General features: G+C 38.7%; 1 protein-coding gene across 2 annotated transcripts in view; it reads right to left on the minus strand.

Moving 5' to 3' along the window:
• LOC137341177 (matrix-remodeling-associated protein 7-like) overlaps positions 1 to 20,808 on the minus strand; it is a 95,957-nt gene that overhangs the window by 74,255 nt on the left and 894 nt on the right. The gene's annotated exons all lie outside the window — the stretch shown is intronic.

The raw sequence follows: 20,808 nt of genomic DNA on the forward strand, positions 1-20,808 counted from the left end.
TTTTTTTTTAAATCAAAGACATGGCACAATGGTTTAATTTTACTTTGAGTCTTGGCACCTGTGCAGTGATAACTTTAAAAAAGTGGGTACTGTACATCTTAGTGTTTTTTTTTATTAAGCAGGGGTATTGGGTTATGTTCCCCCAAAAAATTTGACTGCTGACACTTCATTTGGTACATCAGTATTTTTGATCTGTCAAGCTCTCATTCAGACTAGTTCATAGGAAGAGAATATGCCCCACTAAGCTGGACTGAAAACAACTCCATGACAAATTATATTCACTGTAGCAATTTGTTATTAGCAAAATACACTTGTTCCAAGTTATTTCTTGCTATATACCATTATGCATTTTTGGCCTCCATGCAATTCACTGAAGCACCACAAGCTGAATGGTATTCTACAGGACACAGGAAAGAAATCTGGAGTTACTGGTGGATAGAACCCTGAAGCATCTGCAAAGGTTAGGAAACACTAGAGAAATCAATTAGGAACTGGGCTGTACAGCCAAAGGAATTGAGCACCGATCTCAACAAGTGATTTCAGAGCTTGTACAGGGAGCTGGTCCAGCCTTACCTGGAGTATAGTGCACAATTCTGCTCACTATTTTGTAAGACATTTAGATATTGGAAGACCCAAAAAGCAACTAAACTGCTAACTGGAATTAGGCATCCAAGTTGGGAATCTGCAGAAGCTCAACTCAGCAGTGGGATGGGATACTCATGCTTGCCTGAACAGTACAGAGGAAGACTGACACCATCCAAGATGAAACTGTTCACTTGATCAGTGCTCCTGCCGTTGAACTCAACATCCACCTCCTCCACCAGAGGACTGTGGCTGCAATCTATACTATCTACAGGATGCGGAACAACTCATCAAGCTTACTTCCACAGCCTCCACCCACTGAAGCACAACAGCAGCAATGAAGGGACCACCTTCAAGATCCCCAAGTTACCATCATGACTTGGACTTATACTGCTCCATCAAAATCCTGCAATTCTCTGCTTTGAACCACTGCAGTTGTTATGGTGTCAGAGACCCACCATCACCACCTCAGGACACATGATAAAACATATGTTCCTGGTGGTCCTGGCAAAGTTTTTAAGAAGAGCTGGGAATACTCACATCAGGGAAGTGAAGGCTCAGCATGACTTCTGAAGTATTCAAGATCCTAATAAATTTCAATACATTTAACAGTCACAGACTCAGAGGGCATAACCTCAAACTTAGAAGGGGGGGGGGTGAAAAAGATTGTTTAGATTTAACTTTTATGCAAAGTGGCAATTGTAATAGAATGGACTGTAAATTGAGGAATGGCTGTATCAGTGAATGAGATTTGGGCATGTACCTGGATAGGTATGAGGCATCATAGGCTATGCCATTCCCTTGATACTGGAATTGGCTACAAGGACATTAATCATCTTTTCTGGCCCTATACATTCAGAAGGCAGAAATATTTCAGATGCAGCTGTTCTGGACAAATATGCAATCACTAGATTTACAGATTCTCCTCTTAGTCTTCAGGGCACTGATGGCCTGCTGTGCATCCACTTAAATACTGACAAAGGCAATAAACTTCCTTATCATGTCACATGCACAGCAAAGATGTCCATTTGCCAGGGCCCAGACATGAGATCTGCTAGGCCCTCAGCATGAACAATGACATGACTTGAATTTCAAATAAAATTGTTGGACTATAACTTGGTGTTGTAAAATTGTTTACAATTGTCAACCCCAGTCCATCACCGGCATCTCCACACAATGACAAGACTGACAGTTTTATGTTGTTGGTGGGAATCGGGAAGAACTACCAGTGTAACATACCTCAGGTCCGAGAGCTGCGGTAATTAGATCCCTCCAGCTATCAAAGCCTCAATCTTCTAGACTAATTAGAAGCTTTATTTCATCTTAAAAACAAGCATTCCTTTTTTAAAAAAAATTGTCTGTCCTTCTCTGCTACCTAAAAATAGAAAGGAAAAACACATCATTCATAACCAATCTAGATCCACCTAGATGACATCATATTAGAGGACATCTCTATCTAGCTGTGCTGCTATTCCCATATCCTCTTATTGCATTACATCCAAGTTTTAAAAATGTTTGCATTAACAAACCACATGAAAGGCACCAATAAATCCTCTTCAGGTCATTGCTACACCATTGGGGAGAGGTTCCAGAAATACACTAACTGAATTTAAATGCTTCAGCACAGTAACCACTAAAATAGGGACACAATGGGCCAGAATTTACTGTAGCCAGAGAACAAATGGCACCAACTTGCCCTTGCCCATTTAATTTCCATGAGCTTTTGCAGCATGTTGCTGTCAGATCAAAACAGCATGGCACCCTCTACAGGGCATCTGGGATCTGTGTGGACAGAGCAAGCAACTGTATCTCCTTAACTAGAGTGAAGAATTGTTAATGACCAACACTACTTTGTTCAGACTGTGCAAGTTAGAATAGTGAACTCAATGTCAAATCAGGTACAGAAGGAGAAAAAAGATTTGATGAGAAGGAAACAAAGAAAATAAAGTTTAAAAAATTCTAACAATTAAAAGCCGAAGGAATGGGACTCTACACTTGTAAAAAAAAAAGTTAATTCAGTGTCAGGAGAGGTTGTTTAGCAGTCATTAAGACTTATCACAGTTGAGGGTATTTAGGCTGAAGTGGACAAGCCCCAACTTTGTGGTGAGTTTAGTTCACATCTACCATGCAAATACAACAACTTCACATCATTCAAAGCATATGAATGGTCAGTGAGATGCCATTTTTGCCAAGCTGACAGCAGTGCATCCGATAGCAACTTCTGGATTTTTGCATTTAACTGTGCATCTGCCCTTGCCTGAAGTTGCTGCGCAATTTGCACATAAATAACTGAACGCCACTAGTCTCAGCTTTTGACAAATTCTAGCCCAGATCATAGATGGAAGACCTAGATATTAGAAACGAGAAACAAATTCACTTTTTCCCCCCAAAGCAGTTTAGTGATTACCTGCAGCATAAGAGTGGCTTACTGAGCAATGCTGTGTAGTTTCATCTGAAAATACTTGCATACTAGAGATAAGTTGTACCTGAACTATCAGATATCAAGTTCCAGCAATAGATGGGATAAATCAATTTAATGCACCACAAACTGTTAATTACCTGTTAGTTCATCAAAATGAGACAAGTTTGTAATGGGAAGTGAATTATACACAATATACAAGAGACAAGACATGGATGAGAATTAAACATAATGCATGTGTACATACAAAGTATACTGAGAAGTAAGCATACCTTGAGGTACAAAAACACAAGTGGGTTTGCTCATTATACCCAATTAGACCCCCAACATCTGCCAAAGAGCATGCTACTCCTGCCTCCAAAAATACAAAAAAAGGTGAGTATAAGCAGTATACCCTTCCTGCCCTGGGTAACTAGGATAAATTGGCAAGACAGATTTTAACACTGTTCCTTTGTCCTCCCTCCGAGACTATGAAATAAGTTTTAATCTAGATTGAGTCTCTAAAATGAGTGTTTATTTTTGGGATATGGTTCAGAAATTGAATAAGCTGTGGATGAACTATATATTACACTGGCACAACACAGGCCCTCAGTAGAAAGTGGGAGACAAGAGTTCAGCTAAAGGTCATTTCCTTTAATGTTTAAGACTACAATTTGATACATTCTCACTTGCTTTGTTTTTTTTGCTACAGAAGCCATCCAGATCAGTGAAGATTTTATACCACATCAATCCATTTTCCATGCAAGAACTACTACCAAAAGCAGCTTAAATAAAGTGATCAGGCATTGAAAGGTTTACAATCTCAAATTTGAGATTGAAGTCATCCAACACTAGCTCAAGTAGCCACACAAGCTGGACTGAAATGACAATTTCAGATCAATGAATCACTTAATATTTATTCCCAAGTTTTTGTTCTACATTTATATTTTAATAAAAATCAACCAGACTAGAACATTAATGCACAAGCCTCCTCCATGCACAAGAAAGGTACAATGGTTCAGGTTCTCTGAACAGTAACTATCAATATTGCAAACCAGTAACTTCTTGAATCATTTAATACACTTTAATTCTACAGCAGCACTAGGAACTAAGTGAGTAGGAAGAGTTATTACTTAGTTTAAATAAATCTAAGCCAAACATAAATGCTTCAGGTGATCAAGTAATACAACCATCAGGATTCAGCAGTACCAGGCAGCCTATTGTCATCTCATTTGCAATCAGGTCATATGTAATTAATCCTGTTTTAGAGATTCCTACTAAAGGGTGATGCAGTCAAGGATCCACTAACCCACTAGTTTCATAACTTCAAAGAGAATTCAGTCATAGGGAGAACTGAAACCATAGATGTAATTAATTGATAGTTCCTTGGGGAAGGGATAATCATAATTCTGCTAGCATAGTGAGCAGAGTACTCGATCAAGAATATTAAAAAAGTTAAAATAAATCAGATTTGAAAAAAGATGGGAGCAATGTATTACAAGGCAGGATCACAGAGTTTAACAACTTAAGCGAAATAGTATCTGTTTGTTTCACTGCAGAAAAGTGACTCACTTCATTAAATTTTATATTTATAGTCCACAGCAGACAACATGGAAATCTGACCAGATCTAAAGAAGTGTACTGATTGAAACAAATTAGGAGATGTACAATTAAAATTCTGAGAATTGTGCCAAGGAGCACTTGCCCAACAAGTGAGTTCAGGCCAAAAATGTGGTTTCTATATACAGTTCAAGTCTCCCACAAACAAAGCTTGCACCATTACATGTACCCTGCATGTGTTTAAGTGCCCAGATTTAACAATTACCCCTTAATCACCAAATATGGTTCACTGGAGATCACACAAGATGTCCACCACAGTCTCCTGTCTCTTGTGAAAGGCAGAAAATACCAAGCTAACAGACCAATGTCTACAGGTTAAACTACTTAGCTTTATTTACAGGTTAATTAATATACAGAATTCAAAGGATAAAGCAATATATTGAATCAGCACAATACCTACAAAAATTAGACAAGTTCACAGGCTAATGTAACTTAAGAACATACTTAAGTCCAATAAGCACAAGATATTAGTACATGCTCCCAAAGCAATGTTGTGAATCTTAGCTCACCCATGAAGTTTGGAACACCTACCAGAAATGATGAATCACTATTGTTAACATTTGGATGTCTGCATCCTCTATCTGCCTTAATGGCTAAGCATCCAAGAGTAAAATCATACACATTGACAGACAATAGAATATATGCATCAGCATTTCAAATAAGCTGTTCCAACCATCAAGCAACTTTGACTGTTTCCATGCCTTTGTTCAGAAATTAAGAAAACCCATTTAGGACTGATCCTTCCAACTAACTGCATGCAGCCATTTACATGCATTGATCACTTGTCACAGCAGAACTGGGACCTTCCAGAGACACAAAAGTCTAAAACATTCTTAAATCAGATTTACCCGAACTATCCAGAATGACAATACAAAACTCTTAACACATTAAGGTCACTGTATATACTCACATAATTCAAGTGGCATACTGCACTGGGGGGAGTGGGGGGTGGAAGGAGAAGAGAGTTTAAGTGCAAAACCAAGACTCATTTTACTGGGGAATTGCACAAGTAAAAAGCTCAGTGATAGTGAATTTAATTTCTCACCTCTAGTTTGGCTCCTGCTCACTGTTCTTCAGTTAACAATTGAGCAATATTCTGATGTGGTGTCTCAGTCTCACCATATTTCATGCCTGCTCAGTGTGAGTCCCAGCCACATTACAAGTGCAACAGCCTCAACCTCACCCCCTCCCCTCAAAAATCAGCAGCTTCAAATGGAAGACAGAAAATTGACACTTACAACCAAAAAAAGTTAGTTGAATGTCCTTTTTCTACCACCATCTTTGACTTACTTTTTTAAAAAAATGGTCCACATCCAACACTTCATTTCACACAGTTTTAATGACCTGCCAAAGCTATTTTTTTGTTTAGTTTCCAGTTCAAAATTAAATTCAGTTGGGGTGGGGGTTTTAGAACATAGTAAAAAAATTTAAAACTCAAATACAGTGCCTTATTTTTCTATTTTACATTAGTGAACTTTAGTTTATGGATGGTGTATTTGAAAAAATTTGGGACAGGGCATGTTATGTGGTTTTGGAAGGGACACAAAACCAAGTACAATTTTAGGAAACCATGTGGCTTGGTAAATTAGGGGGAAAAAAACTTTAAAAACCTGAAAGCAAATCTTAGTCACATCAACCAAGCACAAGCCAGCCAGGGATTTTATCTTGCCCAGAATGCAATGCCAGCAGCAAGACATGATAGCGATAATGAAACATACAATGGATCACAGGGTGATTTCTCTACACTGTATTTTGCTTTAATGAGTGAGCTTCCCTTTTGGAAATTAACCTTACTTCGCAGGTTGATGTATAAAATGTGCTATAAGACAGAATGGTGGACAGACCAGGATTTTGAACTTGTAATTTCTACTTGGCCAGTTTATGATCTCACCCAGGCCATCAGTGGGAGCAATTTCTCCCCACCAGGAAAATACTGAAAAATGAAATCAATGCAATCTCCTGCACTTTCCAGCAAACAGTTCAAGAACCACAGAGGCCTAGGAGGGGAACATTTGCCAGTCTCTGCTCAGTGAAAAGTACCAGGAGACTTTAGCTGGGAAGAAGTTTTTTTTTTAAAAAATGCAGAATTACATTTCAAAATGTTCAGCTGGAGCAACTAGGTCATGTTTCAAAAAATCAGTTACATAACCCATGTCAGAAATGGTTCACATTTATTTTAGATTTAAAAAGGGTCACTGGAAAAAAAAACTGCCTACTTCAAGCTTATAAAACTTTGCAATGTAAACAGTTTGAATATTGTATTACCATATACAATATCATTCTTGGAACAGATCGCCACCAAATTTAAATACTGATCTGTCAAAGCCAAGCAGTAAATGTGTTTTTTGTTTAAAACTCAATTTAACACTATGCTTCCTCACAGGCAATTAATGGTTTACTCTACTTTTAGACAATCATGTCAATGAATCTTTGTGCTAGCATTAAAAGGGAAGCTACTTACAACAGTAGAAATTCCATATATTTTACTTACAAGTAAACGGCACTTTAAACAATATCTCAGTTGTAACAAACACACTTGAAAAATATCTACAATAGTAATGGCAAGTGTTTTGCAATAGCATGAGGGAAAAGTCAAAAAAGGACAGATTATAAAAACAGCAAGTGCAGGAACAGAATAAGTGTAAATAGGTGGCCTGGAGACACAGGCTATAGGTAGGAAAAATCATTTCAGCACATTACTGAAAATAATTGAGCTTTAGCATACCTTCTATTTGTGCCATAAAAATGGCAAGTCTATCCACATGCTGAAATGTTACCATGCTGCTGAAAGTTCAGTTTTACAGGGGTTTATGAAATCAACTCTATCTAATTTTTTAAAATTATACTTCATTATTAGAGTATATTACTTTATGAAGATTCACATTAGAAACACTTCAGCTTATAAGGAAACAATCAGAAAAGGACTTCAGAAGTAAGAGACAGCACAGACATGGGCTGAATGGCCTCCTTCTGTGCTATAAATTTATGATTCTAAATTTTCTAGGAGGGATATAGGACTAATTGAATTGGACAGGTATAGTAACAGGAACTTTTTTTAAAAATATACAAAAGGAGCTATGCTTTGCTACAGCTTCAAAATGGACACATGAAAGTCAAATTTTCTATACATTGCTATTTTCCCCCATATGAAATATATTTAGATTATTTTATGCTGTGAGGAATCAAAGATTATTGCAGCATCACAGACTACTGTGTTAATTGATCCAAATCAAAGAATCTCCTCTTAAACTGAAAGTTCAAGGGAGATCTGGATAGTCTCTGCAACATTAATCTGAGAAAGATATGAAAAATTAAATATAAGAATTTTTAGATCCATATCTGGAGCATTTTGTAAATTCTCTCAGAACAGGTACCCCCACTACTTCAAAATTATATTTTTAAGCTGCAGACTGATAAAAGGGAACTGCACCTCAATAGATTTAACTGAAGCTTTGTAGCTGAAGTACATATTCAGTGGCCTTTCCCTTCCCCTCTTCCCCCCACGCTGAGGTGCACATTTCTTTGCATGAACTGTTCTGTAATGGAAGAGGAAGGATTAAGCTTCCTGTGCTTATTTTAAACATCCACACACCAGTCTGTGCAAACCTCAAACCACACAAGGGCACCTCTAGGAGTGGCCTACACCTAAAATCAAGGGCGGCCACTCAAGTAGGTGCAGGCATCTGGGATTAGAAGAGGAGGAGATCTCACCCTTAAAGTTGCCTTTGGTTTTATCTAGGGAGTCAGATGATCAGTGTTATGCTGATGTCAATTACTCTTGTTCTGATAGCTGAAACATATTAAGTGGGTATTTGGAAGCAGCTGGGAGTCATCTATTTTTTTCTGAACAAGTTGGTGAACAAAGGTTATTTTTCTGAAGAGCCTGTTCCTTTGTGCTGGTAACTCAAGGGGCAGGCACAAAAGTTTGGGCAGGAATAGAAATGATGTATCAAATTAAACTCAATGGAAGGGTATTGGGACAAACATGGGCTGCATGACTCAAAAGAATTGTTCTTATGGTGCAATTAAGGCTTTGCATAGAGTATAGGACCAATCCAACCCCTAGATTCCTCTGTTCATACACACCCTTCAGATTTAAGTGTATATTCCTATTCCTTGTTTCTCCTCCCAAAATGCATCATCTCACTTTTCCACATTAAATTGCTTGGTCTGCCATTCCACTAACTTATCTATATGCTCCCAAAGTCTTACAGTACTCCTTGCTGTTTGTCAGCAAATGTTGATACTGTACCTGGCAGGTTTCAAGATACTGTCTTCAAGGAAAGAACTTGGAATGGATTCGTTTTAAGTGCTGTGTTTTTAAAAAAGACCAAATTCACAAGTTTAAAAAAGCCAAAGGCTTTGAAAATATGTACTAAAGTTTGTGGAATGTCATCTGACTATTTCAAAGGGATTAAGTTTGCAGAGGATACAAAAATTGGCCCTGTGGTTGAGTGAGGAGGAAAGCTGTAGACTGCAGGAAGATACCAATGGCCTAGTCAAGTGGGCAGAAGTGGCAAATGGAATTCAATCTGGAGAAGTATGAGGTAATACATTTGGGGAGGGCAAACAAGGCTAGTGAATACACAATAAATGGGAGGATAATGAGTGTAGAGGAACAGAGGTACCTTGGAGTGCATGTCCACAGATCCCTGAAGGTAGCAGGACAGGTAGATAAAGGTGGTAAAGAAAGCATATGGGATACTTTCCTTTATTAGCTAAGGCATAGAATATAAGAGCAGGGATGTTATGCTGGAATTGTATAAAACACTAGTTGGACCACAGCTTGAGTACTGCATACAGTTCTGGTCGCCACATTACAGAAAATACACTAGAGGGTAGAGGAGATTTACAAGGATGTTGCCAGGACTGGAGAATTATCACTGAGGAAAGATTGAATCGGCTGGGGTTGTTTTCTTTGGAACAGAGGAGACTGAGTGGAGATTTAATTGAGGTATATAAGATTATGAGGGGGCCTAGATAGAGGGGTAGGAATGACCTATTTCCCTTGGCAGATATGTCAATAACCAGGAGGCATAGATTTAAAGTAAAGAAGGATTAGAGGGGAGCAGAGGAAACTGTCACCCACAGGGTGGTAGGAGTCTGGAATGTGGTAAAAGTAGAAACTCTCAACTCATTTAAAAAAGGTGCTTGGCTATGGCACTTGAAGTGCTGTAACCTACAAAGCTACGGACCAAGAGCTGGAAAGTGGGACTTGGTTGGATGGCTTTCGGCTGGCACGGACACGATGGGCAAAATGGCCTCCTCCTGTGCTGTAAATTTCTATAATTCTAATAGCAGTAAATGTTTATCAATCTGTACTGGGAGGGTGAGAAGAGAGGTATTTGGTTTTATTAATAGATCTACTGCCAAATCACTGATGGGAGGTGGAGAAAGGAGGACAGCCCTCCTACTGGCTAGGTACACAGGCAAAGGACAAAGTCTGCCAGCCAACTAGGTCTAGGGAGGAAGCTATGCTCGGTGATGATACTCATCCATCTCAAGCAGAGCGCTTCAGAATCAGAAAGGCTGACCACAGAAAGTTAGGCAAGCCTGCTAACGGGGACAGAGTGGCACACTTATTTTTCTTGTTCAAGAAAGGTTCTGTGATTAGCTAAATCAAGGTGCGAGTTGATTACATTTATCCCCCCTATCTGTTCACTTACTGGTCAGTCAAATAAAGCATGGAGATTGGTGGCTGGCCGCATCTCAAAATGTTGCAAACTGCCTTCAGGATGAGAAGGGCACGTGACCACGTGAAAGACATGATATCGTATTAGTGGATATTGGGCAATGTGGGCACGCATCTGAATACAAGACCACTCACGCGTGTGACTAGGACCGCTGTAACAGAATATCCAAGGCAGATCTGAAACCTGCAACAATGCTCAAGTTCAAAACATCTATATACAGATGAACAAAAGTGGACCAAGTGCAGATCTCTGATGGACACCAATGCCAGTCCTTCTGCAATCTGAGAAGCAGTTATTAACTAACTGTTTCCTGTCCATTTAGTTACATTTCCTTAGACCGAATGTCTGAATTTTTGTAACATGCTTAGAGAGATACTTTGGAAAATTCATATTACATCTACTGCATTCCCTTTAAAGTCAATTACTTTTTCAAACCAAACCTATTAAAAAAGATAAATTTTAAAAACCCATGCAGGTTATCCTTGATTAGCCCATGGGAAGCAGTCTGGGATACATTTCAAAAAGCATTCTCCACGAGTTACTTTTATTTCAGTCTATCTTCGGATAGTTAAAGTTTGATGTCCTCTATTGCATACCAAGAATTGTACTATTTACCTTCCTCTATCCATATGGATTCTGTCTTGCACAACCCCTTAGAACAATCTTTCATTCATATATTGCTATAGTGTATGAAGGATGCGGTCACCCAACCCCCTGCCCCCCACCTCCTCCTGAAAATGTTATAACCAAGAATATTAAGTTCTTAGTCACATCCAAGACTAACCCACATTTCTGGCACAGTTACTGTACTATATTCCTCCATTGTTTAGTGTTCCGAACTCTCCAAGTTTGTTTTGAATAATTTGTACATTCCCATAATACCACTCAATCCTGACTCCAATATTCTGCAATGTTGACTATTTTTTCCTAGTTTTCTTACTTCAATTTATTGTCCCTTGCCCATTCTCTCATCCAGTAATATTTTCTCATCTCTAAAAAAAAGTCTATTAATCCTGCACTCACTCCAGACTTTTCCCCACCCCTGACACTAGTTTTAAATCCTCCCCAACTGTTCCATTCACCTTCTCTGCAATGATATTGGTGCTGGTAATGGTCATTCCTTCAGTTGCATCTTATCTAGTTTCAGAACTTGCTACAATGCTCCAAGAAAGTGAGTCCTTCTCTCATGCACTAGCCCTGCAGCCACACACTTACCTGCCTAAATCTTTGTCTCCTTAATCTGATCAGTGCACGGTATTGGAAGCAATCTGGAGATTTCCACCATAGAGATCTTGTATTTCAATCTATTTCTTAACTCTTTAAACCCCCTCTACAAAATCTCAACATTCTAGGTAATTGGCTCAAGACCATGACTTTTGGCTGCTCTTTTTCTTCCCAGAAATTTTTCCCCTGTTTTGTGATTTGTTTCACCCTGGCACCAAGGAGGCAACATGCCATTGAAAACTCCAAGTCACAATTGCAAAAAATAGGCCATTTATTCCCCTATAGAATCTCCCACCACTACTAAAAACTGTATTAAATCCACTTTTTACCTTTACCCCCCCTCAGATAGGTACCTGCTCCACAATGCAAAGCTATCCTGAGTATCTGACACCCCACTGTTATCCAGTACTAATGCAATGAATGGACAGTTCCAGTAACTCAGTAATTCTCAGCACCCATGACTCCAGTCTCCTTCTGCAGCTCTTGTGGATGTCCACCCACTTCTCTTTCCACACTATCCCCATGTACTTACTACCACTTGGTTGATCACATTCTGGAGCATTGATTTAAAAACCCTTCAGCCCCTCTGATATTTCAGTGTGGCCAATTGCTCCTCAAACAGATCTACTCAAGGTCCAATTATCCAATTAGCCCAACATTTCAAGCAGAAAAGGTCAGCATTATCCTGTGGAATTACCATAAGTTTGAAACTTTGTATCAAGATAGCTGATGCAATTAATTTCTGGCACAGTGGATCTCATACACCAGATTGTTTGAGAACAATGCTAGGAAGAGGACAAGCATCTCGCCAGACTTTGTATAAATTTTAAAAATCCTTTCTTGGTCAGTTACTTGGGTTAGAATTCAAATCTTGTTCAGCTAATTGTTTTACTTCTGTGGCAGTTACTTCACAATTAATATTTTGTGTGTCATGTGCTAATTTCCAGATTTATTTGGCTTGGTAAGCAACAGGTTGTCAGATACTCAAGATAGTTGTTGCATAGGTTGTTACTTTTAGTCAAAACACAGACAATCATTGTGTGTTTTTATTTTTAGAAAGGATTTGTCAGTTTAAAATTGAACAGGAAATAAAAAAAATGTATTGCTAACAAAAAGGCCCATTATAATGATGCAAAATGCTGCCACCTCACTTCAGGGGTCAGATTCCACAAATCTGCCAATTATACACAGCTCTACTTCACCATCTCTAACTCCAAGGTTTCTGTTATTTTTAAAAAAAGATGTTGGACAGGCAAGTCTTGGATGAGTTAAAAAAAAAATCAATGTCTTCCTACCAACATCGACATGCCTCTGGCCTCAACTTAAAGCAACCTTGCAAACTACCCCCTCAAGCTAAATTCAACAGTACCCAGATTCAGCATGCTATTTGACCAGATACTGAGCTCATCAACACACATCTGGTCTTTCACCAGGACTGCATTCTTCCATTTCTAGAACATTGCCCACATACACCCAATTCTCTCCCACACCATCACCTGAGGATTGACTGGTCCAACACTCACTGGTTTTGTGAACTCCACGGTACAGCTGATCGAGAATTCCACTGCCTATGTTCTCTCCAACTTTGAAGCTTAAAATCCAATAGTACATAATTGTTAACTGCAATGATTAAAAACCATGTTACTCATCATTAGAAAAGTTTGGCTCTCCCCAAAATCAAAATGATCAGAAATACAAACAGTTCAAATATGTTGGGGTTGACAGCCAACCAAAATTAGAAGCAACTTAGAGCAAACTCAAGTGTGGAGCATTTTCCTCTGGTCAGAAGACATTCTAGATCTTGTAGGATGTCCAGTAAATTTACTGAAAATCTCCAGAAAGGGAAAAATGTCTGGACATTGAAACGTGCCTAGTAACCTCTTTAGTGATAACCAATAATATTGAAGACTCAATCAGCATGTGACTCACCCTTGTGCATCACAGGAGTCAGATATTACTAGAGTCATTCCTTCAGCATTTACTAATCCATTTGTGCCAAACACATCTCTAAACAAAGACTACATTGTTCAGATTGCACGTAAAGCATTTTAGGAAAGGTTAATTTTCAAGACTATTAGCATTTATTTTTACATTAGTTCAAATATGGAGGATTTTTAATATCAATCAATAACTGTATAATAGCCATCAATCCTTACATGATGAATCATGTAAACAATTGGAAATGAAATCAATTCCGCCACAGATACTACCATTAACTGATACCATTTCTAAATACAAAATGATTAAATGGAAAACGTTTTTGTAATTTGTCCCATTTAATGTCATAAGCAGCCTCTATGGTCATGAATTGAATCTAGATAATTAAGAGTTTTATCCATTATTACTCAAACTTACCTCACAAATAATTAACACGTCAATATCTGCAACTATCAAGGTAGCCCACTCTTTTCCAACATTTCTATTGCTCGGTTACCACATCTGATTTGCTTTGGAATACTTAGCTCCATTTTGATTTTTGCATTGCTTGTTAGCAAGGAGATCCAAAGCCACAGTAAATTGGAACATGAAGTAAACTTGTGGACACATGAGTAGTCCCATTAAGGTTAGTCCATCTTTTTTTGAAAAAGGAAGAGATTTGGAGCATTTTACAAACATTGTAAATAGCAGCACATTAGCACCTACCTATTTGTTTGTTATTTAATTCACTGTTTCATCATGGTAGCAGGTAGGTCAGCAGCTGCCACACAAGTACAGTAACCAAAGTCCGTCTCTCCCCTTCAATTGACCTCAAATCAAGTAAATCACATCCCTGGTGGAGGGATGAGGGTGAAAAGCAAGCTTCATCTCACCCCAATAAGAAACTATATATTCACTATTTCTAAAGAGGGTCTGTCTTGAACTCTTAGTATATCCCCAGGAATACTAAACACTGCCCAATAGGATCAGGTCCTCAGACACGGCTTTGTAAATATCCATATTTTTTGACCACCAAAAACCATATACCCACTTGGCTAACTTTTGTATTGGTTGAGGCAAGAGACGTCAATGCTGGGGAATGGAACACTTTCCAATTTTAGATATTCAACAGATAGAAAATAAAATTCCCTCTGCTCTGCCCCAGAAATGTGCCCAAACCCCAGATGGAGCAGCATATTTTCCTGCACATGTTTAACTGTTCTTATTTCTCCCACAAGCTTTCTTTTTGCACTCTCCTGAGAATACTAATAAGTGCAGCTTTGTATTGTGAACACGTGCCCAGTAGGAATTTGGTTCAGACTGTCCAAGCTCATTTAAAATGTAGGACTCTTACTGCCAGAGACTTTCATCCTATTTCATGTGTAAATACAGTGCACCACCACTAGCTTTCAATTGGGCCACATGACAAATATGGCTGTCCAGTGATAATAGACAGCATTTGACATCAAGCTGGCATTTGTTCTATGTTCACAACATGCCAGATCCCAAAAACCATCAGAGCCCAGAGAAGGATAAAAGGCTTGGTTAAGCATCCTCCTACAATTTATAAATGCATGGCATGCTGACAGTCATTCACATCAGTAAGACAAAACACTCAACTTTTCCCCTTCCCAAAATGGCAGACAACTTTTAGAATTCAAAGCTGGTGAGCAGATATATGTGACAAGTTACAACTTTTTTTTTAAAACTGCATTTAAGTTCCCTTCAGCTTTGCGAAATTGACCAGTGGTAGCATGGAGTGTGAAATGGACGTTGAATACATTCAGTGACCAACAGCATCAAAATGGAAGATTATTTACTTTCCTCCGTCCCATCATCTGTTCAATTTAAACGAGTCAATAGGCAAAATTAAACTTTTCTCTTGGCTCATACTAGAACCAGAGTGGATATCAACCACAGTCAATATTTTTCCTTAGTTGAGAGGCAGGATTGTGATTCAGTGGAGCCTGCGTTTCAGCATAACAAACAGGCAGATATGGCTCAGTATTTTGTGGTTTGTAAACATAGCACCATAGATGCCAGTCCAACATAGGAGTGGGATCAAGAGGTCATCTTAGGTAATCCGCAAAACAGGGAAAACCTGGACTATTTCAGGCCATTCACACAAGTGCAAAAGCTGTCAATAGCCAACAAGACATCCACAAGTCTTCCAAGCTGAATGATATACTAACTAGACTTTTTTAAAAAATCTAGGAGAACAATTAGCAAAAATGCTTTGAAGTTTGCAAAAGACAAAACTGGAAAGGTGATAAGAATATTTGGACATGCAAAAATTAAGGATTAGGAAGGTTAATAGGGAAGGGAAATCTTACCTAGGCTGGAGGAGAATCATTTCAGGTTTGCATTATGTTTCAATGGCTAATGAACTACACTTGAAAACGAGGCTCACTACTGGATACATTTCAGTTCTAAAGAGTTTTTACCCTTATGATTAATTTATAATTCAAAATATCTCTGCACCAACTATGACTTTTACCCAAAGTTTTATAACTAACATCCAAGCCAGACTCCTTGTCCAAATGAATATTCCTTACTTGTGCAAACACTATTGTTTCTCACCATAGGGCTGGGCATCATTAGATAGAAATGGAGCTAAACAATCTGAAGTGCACATTAAGAATTAGCTACTTGGCCTTTCCATCTGAAACTGCCATCAGGCCTTTACAATGACCATTAGATCTTCTCTACAACTACAGATTATCTTGGAAACAAAAATTTCTCAACTATGAGGTTTTTGGGATTCCTAGCTGTCCAAATGGTTGCCAACCCTCCAAGACTGTCCTGGAGTCTCCAGGAATTAAAGATTAATCTCCAGGGCAGTGCTACAAGCAACCCAGGAGAAAAATCATAGGGACATGCAATTTTTTTTGGATTTTAGTTATAAAAAATATTGGAGACAAGATTAAGAGGCCAATTGACTGACATTCAAGCATCATCCAATCAGGAACAGCCTGTTTTTTTCCAATTGGCACAGGAAGACGGTGCGCTGCGAGGATCGACGTATCGAGGGAAGAAAAAAAAAATGGAGTGAGCTTGGAGGCAGGGCAGTCGTGTGATGAAACCTGCAGGAATACGTCCAGAGTTGGAAATCCTAGCTGTTTCACTTGTGTAGTGCTGTCAGCATCGGTGTGATGTTTGAAGATTTATTAAAGACAGATTAATTCCAAATCCTGTTAAATATTTGATGCAATTTTTCTTTTCCCCCAAAATGACAGTCATCAGTGGTTGAGTTTTAAAACTCAAAAAAAGTGAATCTTACCTCACATGAGCAAGGCTTTTCACATCTATAAAGTGTTTGGAATAGGCCAAGTACAGATATGACATTCCCATGAAAAGATAGTTTCTTTCCAATAAGACACAAAATAACTAATTTGTGACAATGTTTCAAAAGCTTCCTGTCTCTGAAGACCTCTGTTACCACAGTATTGCAGTTCTAGTTAGTTAAATACTTTCACCAAGTCCATCAGACACTGATTAAGTGGGAAGATTGCCACCAATCCTCAAGCAGGTGAGTTCTCCCCAGTGTCTTAGCCAATACTTATCCCTCAACCAACACGTGAAGATTATCTAGTCATCATATTGCTATTTGTGGGACGTTGCAGTGTGCAAATTGGCTACTGCGTTTCCATTACAATATAGAGACACTTCAGCTGTAAAACGCTTTGGGATGTCCTGAAAGGCACTATATAAATGCAAGTCTCTTATTTTGGGAAGGAAAATAGCAATAAATCACATGCACGCAAGAAAAAGTGCAGTGCACATTAACAATTAGCATAAAGTTTAACAGTGTGACTATGTTCATTTAAGGTTACAGTACTAAAATTGAGCATTTGTACAATTTAAAGTTAAAGACACTCAGAGTATGGGTTTTTAAATGAAAGAAAATCATGGGCTGTGCACAGACTTCCTAATGTGCGCCCCAGCAGACAAGGCTGCATGCCAAAAGCACAATTGGAAAATTTGCCCTTAAGTCTATAATTTGGTTTAAAACTAGTGAAGAATTGAAAAATGACAGGCTAATCAGAATCAGCATAGATTTGTAAATAGTAGATAGTGAGAAACAGGGTCACTGAATAATACTGATGTACAAATTTGTACAAGATATTAATAGGTTGCAGTTCTGGGCACCCTATTAACCCCAGTGAAAGGGTATAGCAAGAAGAAACAGCAAAAAAAAAATCACTAGAATGAGAGCAGGAATGAGGGGTTATGATCAGAATAAAGGCGTGGTACTGTATAGTGGTACCTGAATAGAATCTCCAGTAGTGACAAAACCCTTTTAAAAAAAGTCATGTAAGTAATTGATTTTTTTAAAACATTGTTTCATTCTCTTCAGTGCTATAAAATTACTGGTAACTCTTCACACTACAATGAATGCAAGCATGACAACAGCAAGATGGAAAATTCTGTAGTACATCATCCTTCAACTCAATTCCAATTTGAGGTGGGGGGTGGGAAGAAATGTTTTGCACACTTGGGCTTTGAGCCTTCAACCTGGTCCCCAGTTTTAAAAAGTTCAACATTTTTTATGACTTAAAACCAAACTGTACTTTCAAAACATTTCATTGAACTAAAAATCATGTGAGACTTCCTTGCACAAATTCAGATAAATTCTCAAGACATTATTCTTCATGTCACATTGTAGAAATTGTGCTGACTAAGCAGCATTAAGTGTTTCAAATGGAGCTTCGATCATAGAGTTCAGGGGGTTAAACTGATCCAACTGACTTACATGTGGTGTTTCCTATTGCACCATCCTATTTGGATTTTCCATTAGTGGCAAGTATAACTTATTTAAAATACTATACATTCCTGAACTAAATTCAGTTGTTTAAGTTCCTGAGAGTTACCAAGCCTGTACTTAAGGAAAACTAATCACATGTTAGAATGCTGCATAGTTCAACATTTAGGTGAACTATAATCTTTGGACAAGTCCAAAAAATGCATCACACTTGACTTCAACACCTTGTATATGTGCATGCATAGCATATATTTCTAAGTAGTCAGCAAATGGGTGGACATGTCTACCACATGAAACAGATAGAATTTTGTAGCTTCAAACCCCTGGATTCTTAACAGCATTTCTTTGCTTATGCTTTCTTCATTCTAATTCTACAGAATTAGACATTCATCGACTTTGCTCAGGAGTGAAGCCAGGGATAATGTTTCATCTGCCCAATAAATCAAGTGTCCAACTCTATTTTTAAAAAAAAGGGGAAATATTCCATCATCACTCCCCCAAAATGTGCCAATTTTCTTCATTCTTTTCCTCATGGCATTGAGTCCTTGATTGGGTATATTTCCATTGGTCCCAGGTGCCCTCCTGTGCCCACAAGTTAAAACTAACTATCAGCAAGCAATTCAACCAATGGGATTGTGTGTGTGGGGGAAAAAAATCATAGCTAAACGTAATCTTATCCTCATCCAAAAATCTAATATGCACACTCAGCTGGGATCAATGGATGGTGATCAGAAGTGGATGTACTAGTCAAGTTTCCCTTCCTTAGTGTTCAGGTCAACTGTAAACGCCCTATTGTTGCTCTGGCTGAGATTGATTAACTCGGCACAAATCAATGATCACACAAAAGGATGTCTTGGTCTGTACAGCTCAACTACTCACTAGATAAGTGTAGAACCATCGTGGGAGCATCCATTTTCAAAATGTTGAATCCTTATTACCTACCGAATTTAGCAGAACCAATGTACTTGAAATCACTGCAGAAGGACTATACAGAGATATACAGGCAGCATTTCAATTGTGGAGGCAAAGTACACCAATATTGTTTATTACCAGACATCTAGAATGCTTGCAAGGGAATGATCTTTCCCCCCATCTCAATTCTCTCCAAGAACAAAACTGGAAATGCACTTCTGTAATTAATTTGCGAATTGAAAACTTAAGTAAACTGCATGAATTAGCAGACCACATCACCAAAATTAGTAATATCTATCCTCTTTCCCCCTCCCAAAAAAAAATCACTTTTTTTCCCCTCAAAAGAAATTAAATAAACCTGATGATTCTCTTTTCCCCCTCCCCCCCCAAAAACACTGTTCAAGTATTCCTGTGCATTGAGACTTCAGTTCAAACTGTAATCACTTCCACACCCAACTGATTCAAATTGAACATGATTAGGATAATTAAGCCAGGCAATATGCAGAATGGAATGCCACTATCTTCCTAAAACTTGGTGTTTAAAAAAGGTGTAAATAAATGGATTTAAAGTGTCTGTATCCAAAAAGAGACACACTCCTTGACACTGACTTATGACCTGGATACCATGCACACTGCTTTTGTAAATATTGGCCCAAGGTGCAAATATACACGAGCTGACTGGTAGCTGCCATACCTGGTTTACAGAGTCTGGCTCCAACTGGAATTTTCTTGCCTAAAGGAACACTCTTCAGATGAACACCTAGATGCATGTACAAAGCTCCTCTCAACATTTACATTTTAACAGTTGGGAAAACAGGCAGGAGTGTTAAAAACCTTATTTAAAAGGCTAAGGCGGTCCAAGGGGTCCTCGAGCACCGTTTAAACCACGCAAAACATCACAGCAGAGTGCCACTCCATGTGATGAACAGATGTCAGATCAGACGACTCAAGAATTATATTTAGTTTAAACTAGGAGGAGTTGCGGTATAAACAAATGTGTACAAATTGCCAGTTCCTGCTCTGCAGCAGGATAAGTAAACTTGTGGGCTTCGTTTAGGTCGCTACAATAAGTGACCAGAAGGCAACTAAAACAGCACATGCGCGATTTGAACCAACGTTCATGATGTACAGACCTCAGCTCCCAAAGACTGGGCCCATTGTCAGATACGATGTGAGAGGGGTGGAGACTTGGTACAGTCCCACCTGCTGCATGCCCATGACAGGACTGTGATTCGGAGCAGCCGTGTGCTACGGGGTGTGGCGGACTCCCAGCTCACACCCACTCAATCACTCGGACCATTGTTGCCTCGTCGCAATTTAGACAACTTGGATTTGCATCCAGATTCTTGGCTTAAATGTGTGGTTAACACCTTCCAAAAAAAAAAGGTCATTGCGTACAGTTAAAATGTGCCGAACAAGTTTTGAATATAAAAAAGTACTACCGTTTTAAAAAGAAATGTAAATTGTGATAAATGAACAGGACAATGCTTTCAGACTGAGTAATGCCCATCTCCAAAAAACAATTCTTCGGAGCTTAAAACGCCGCTGAACGTGTGCAATAAAGGAATGACGAACCAAATTCCTCCCCGTTTGTTAGTGCGGCAGTAAAGGGAAGCTGCCAAGGTTTGCTGGAGTGGAGAGAGGGAGGGGGGGGGGGGAAGAAGGGGGTTATTGATCGAGTATTGGATGTGGTGCCATCT

This window comes from Heptranchias perlo, chromosome 23 (assembly GCF_035084215.1).
Source record: "Heptranchias perlo isolate sHepPer1 chromosome 23, sHepPer1.hap1, whole genome shotgun sequence".
Classification (NCBI taxonomy): Eukaryota; Metazoa; Chordata; class Chondrichthyes; order Hexanchiformes; family Hexanchidae; genus Heptranchias; species Heptranchias perlo.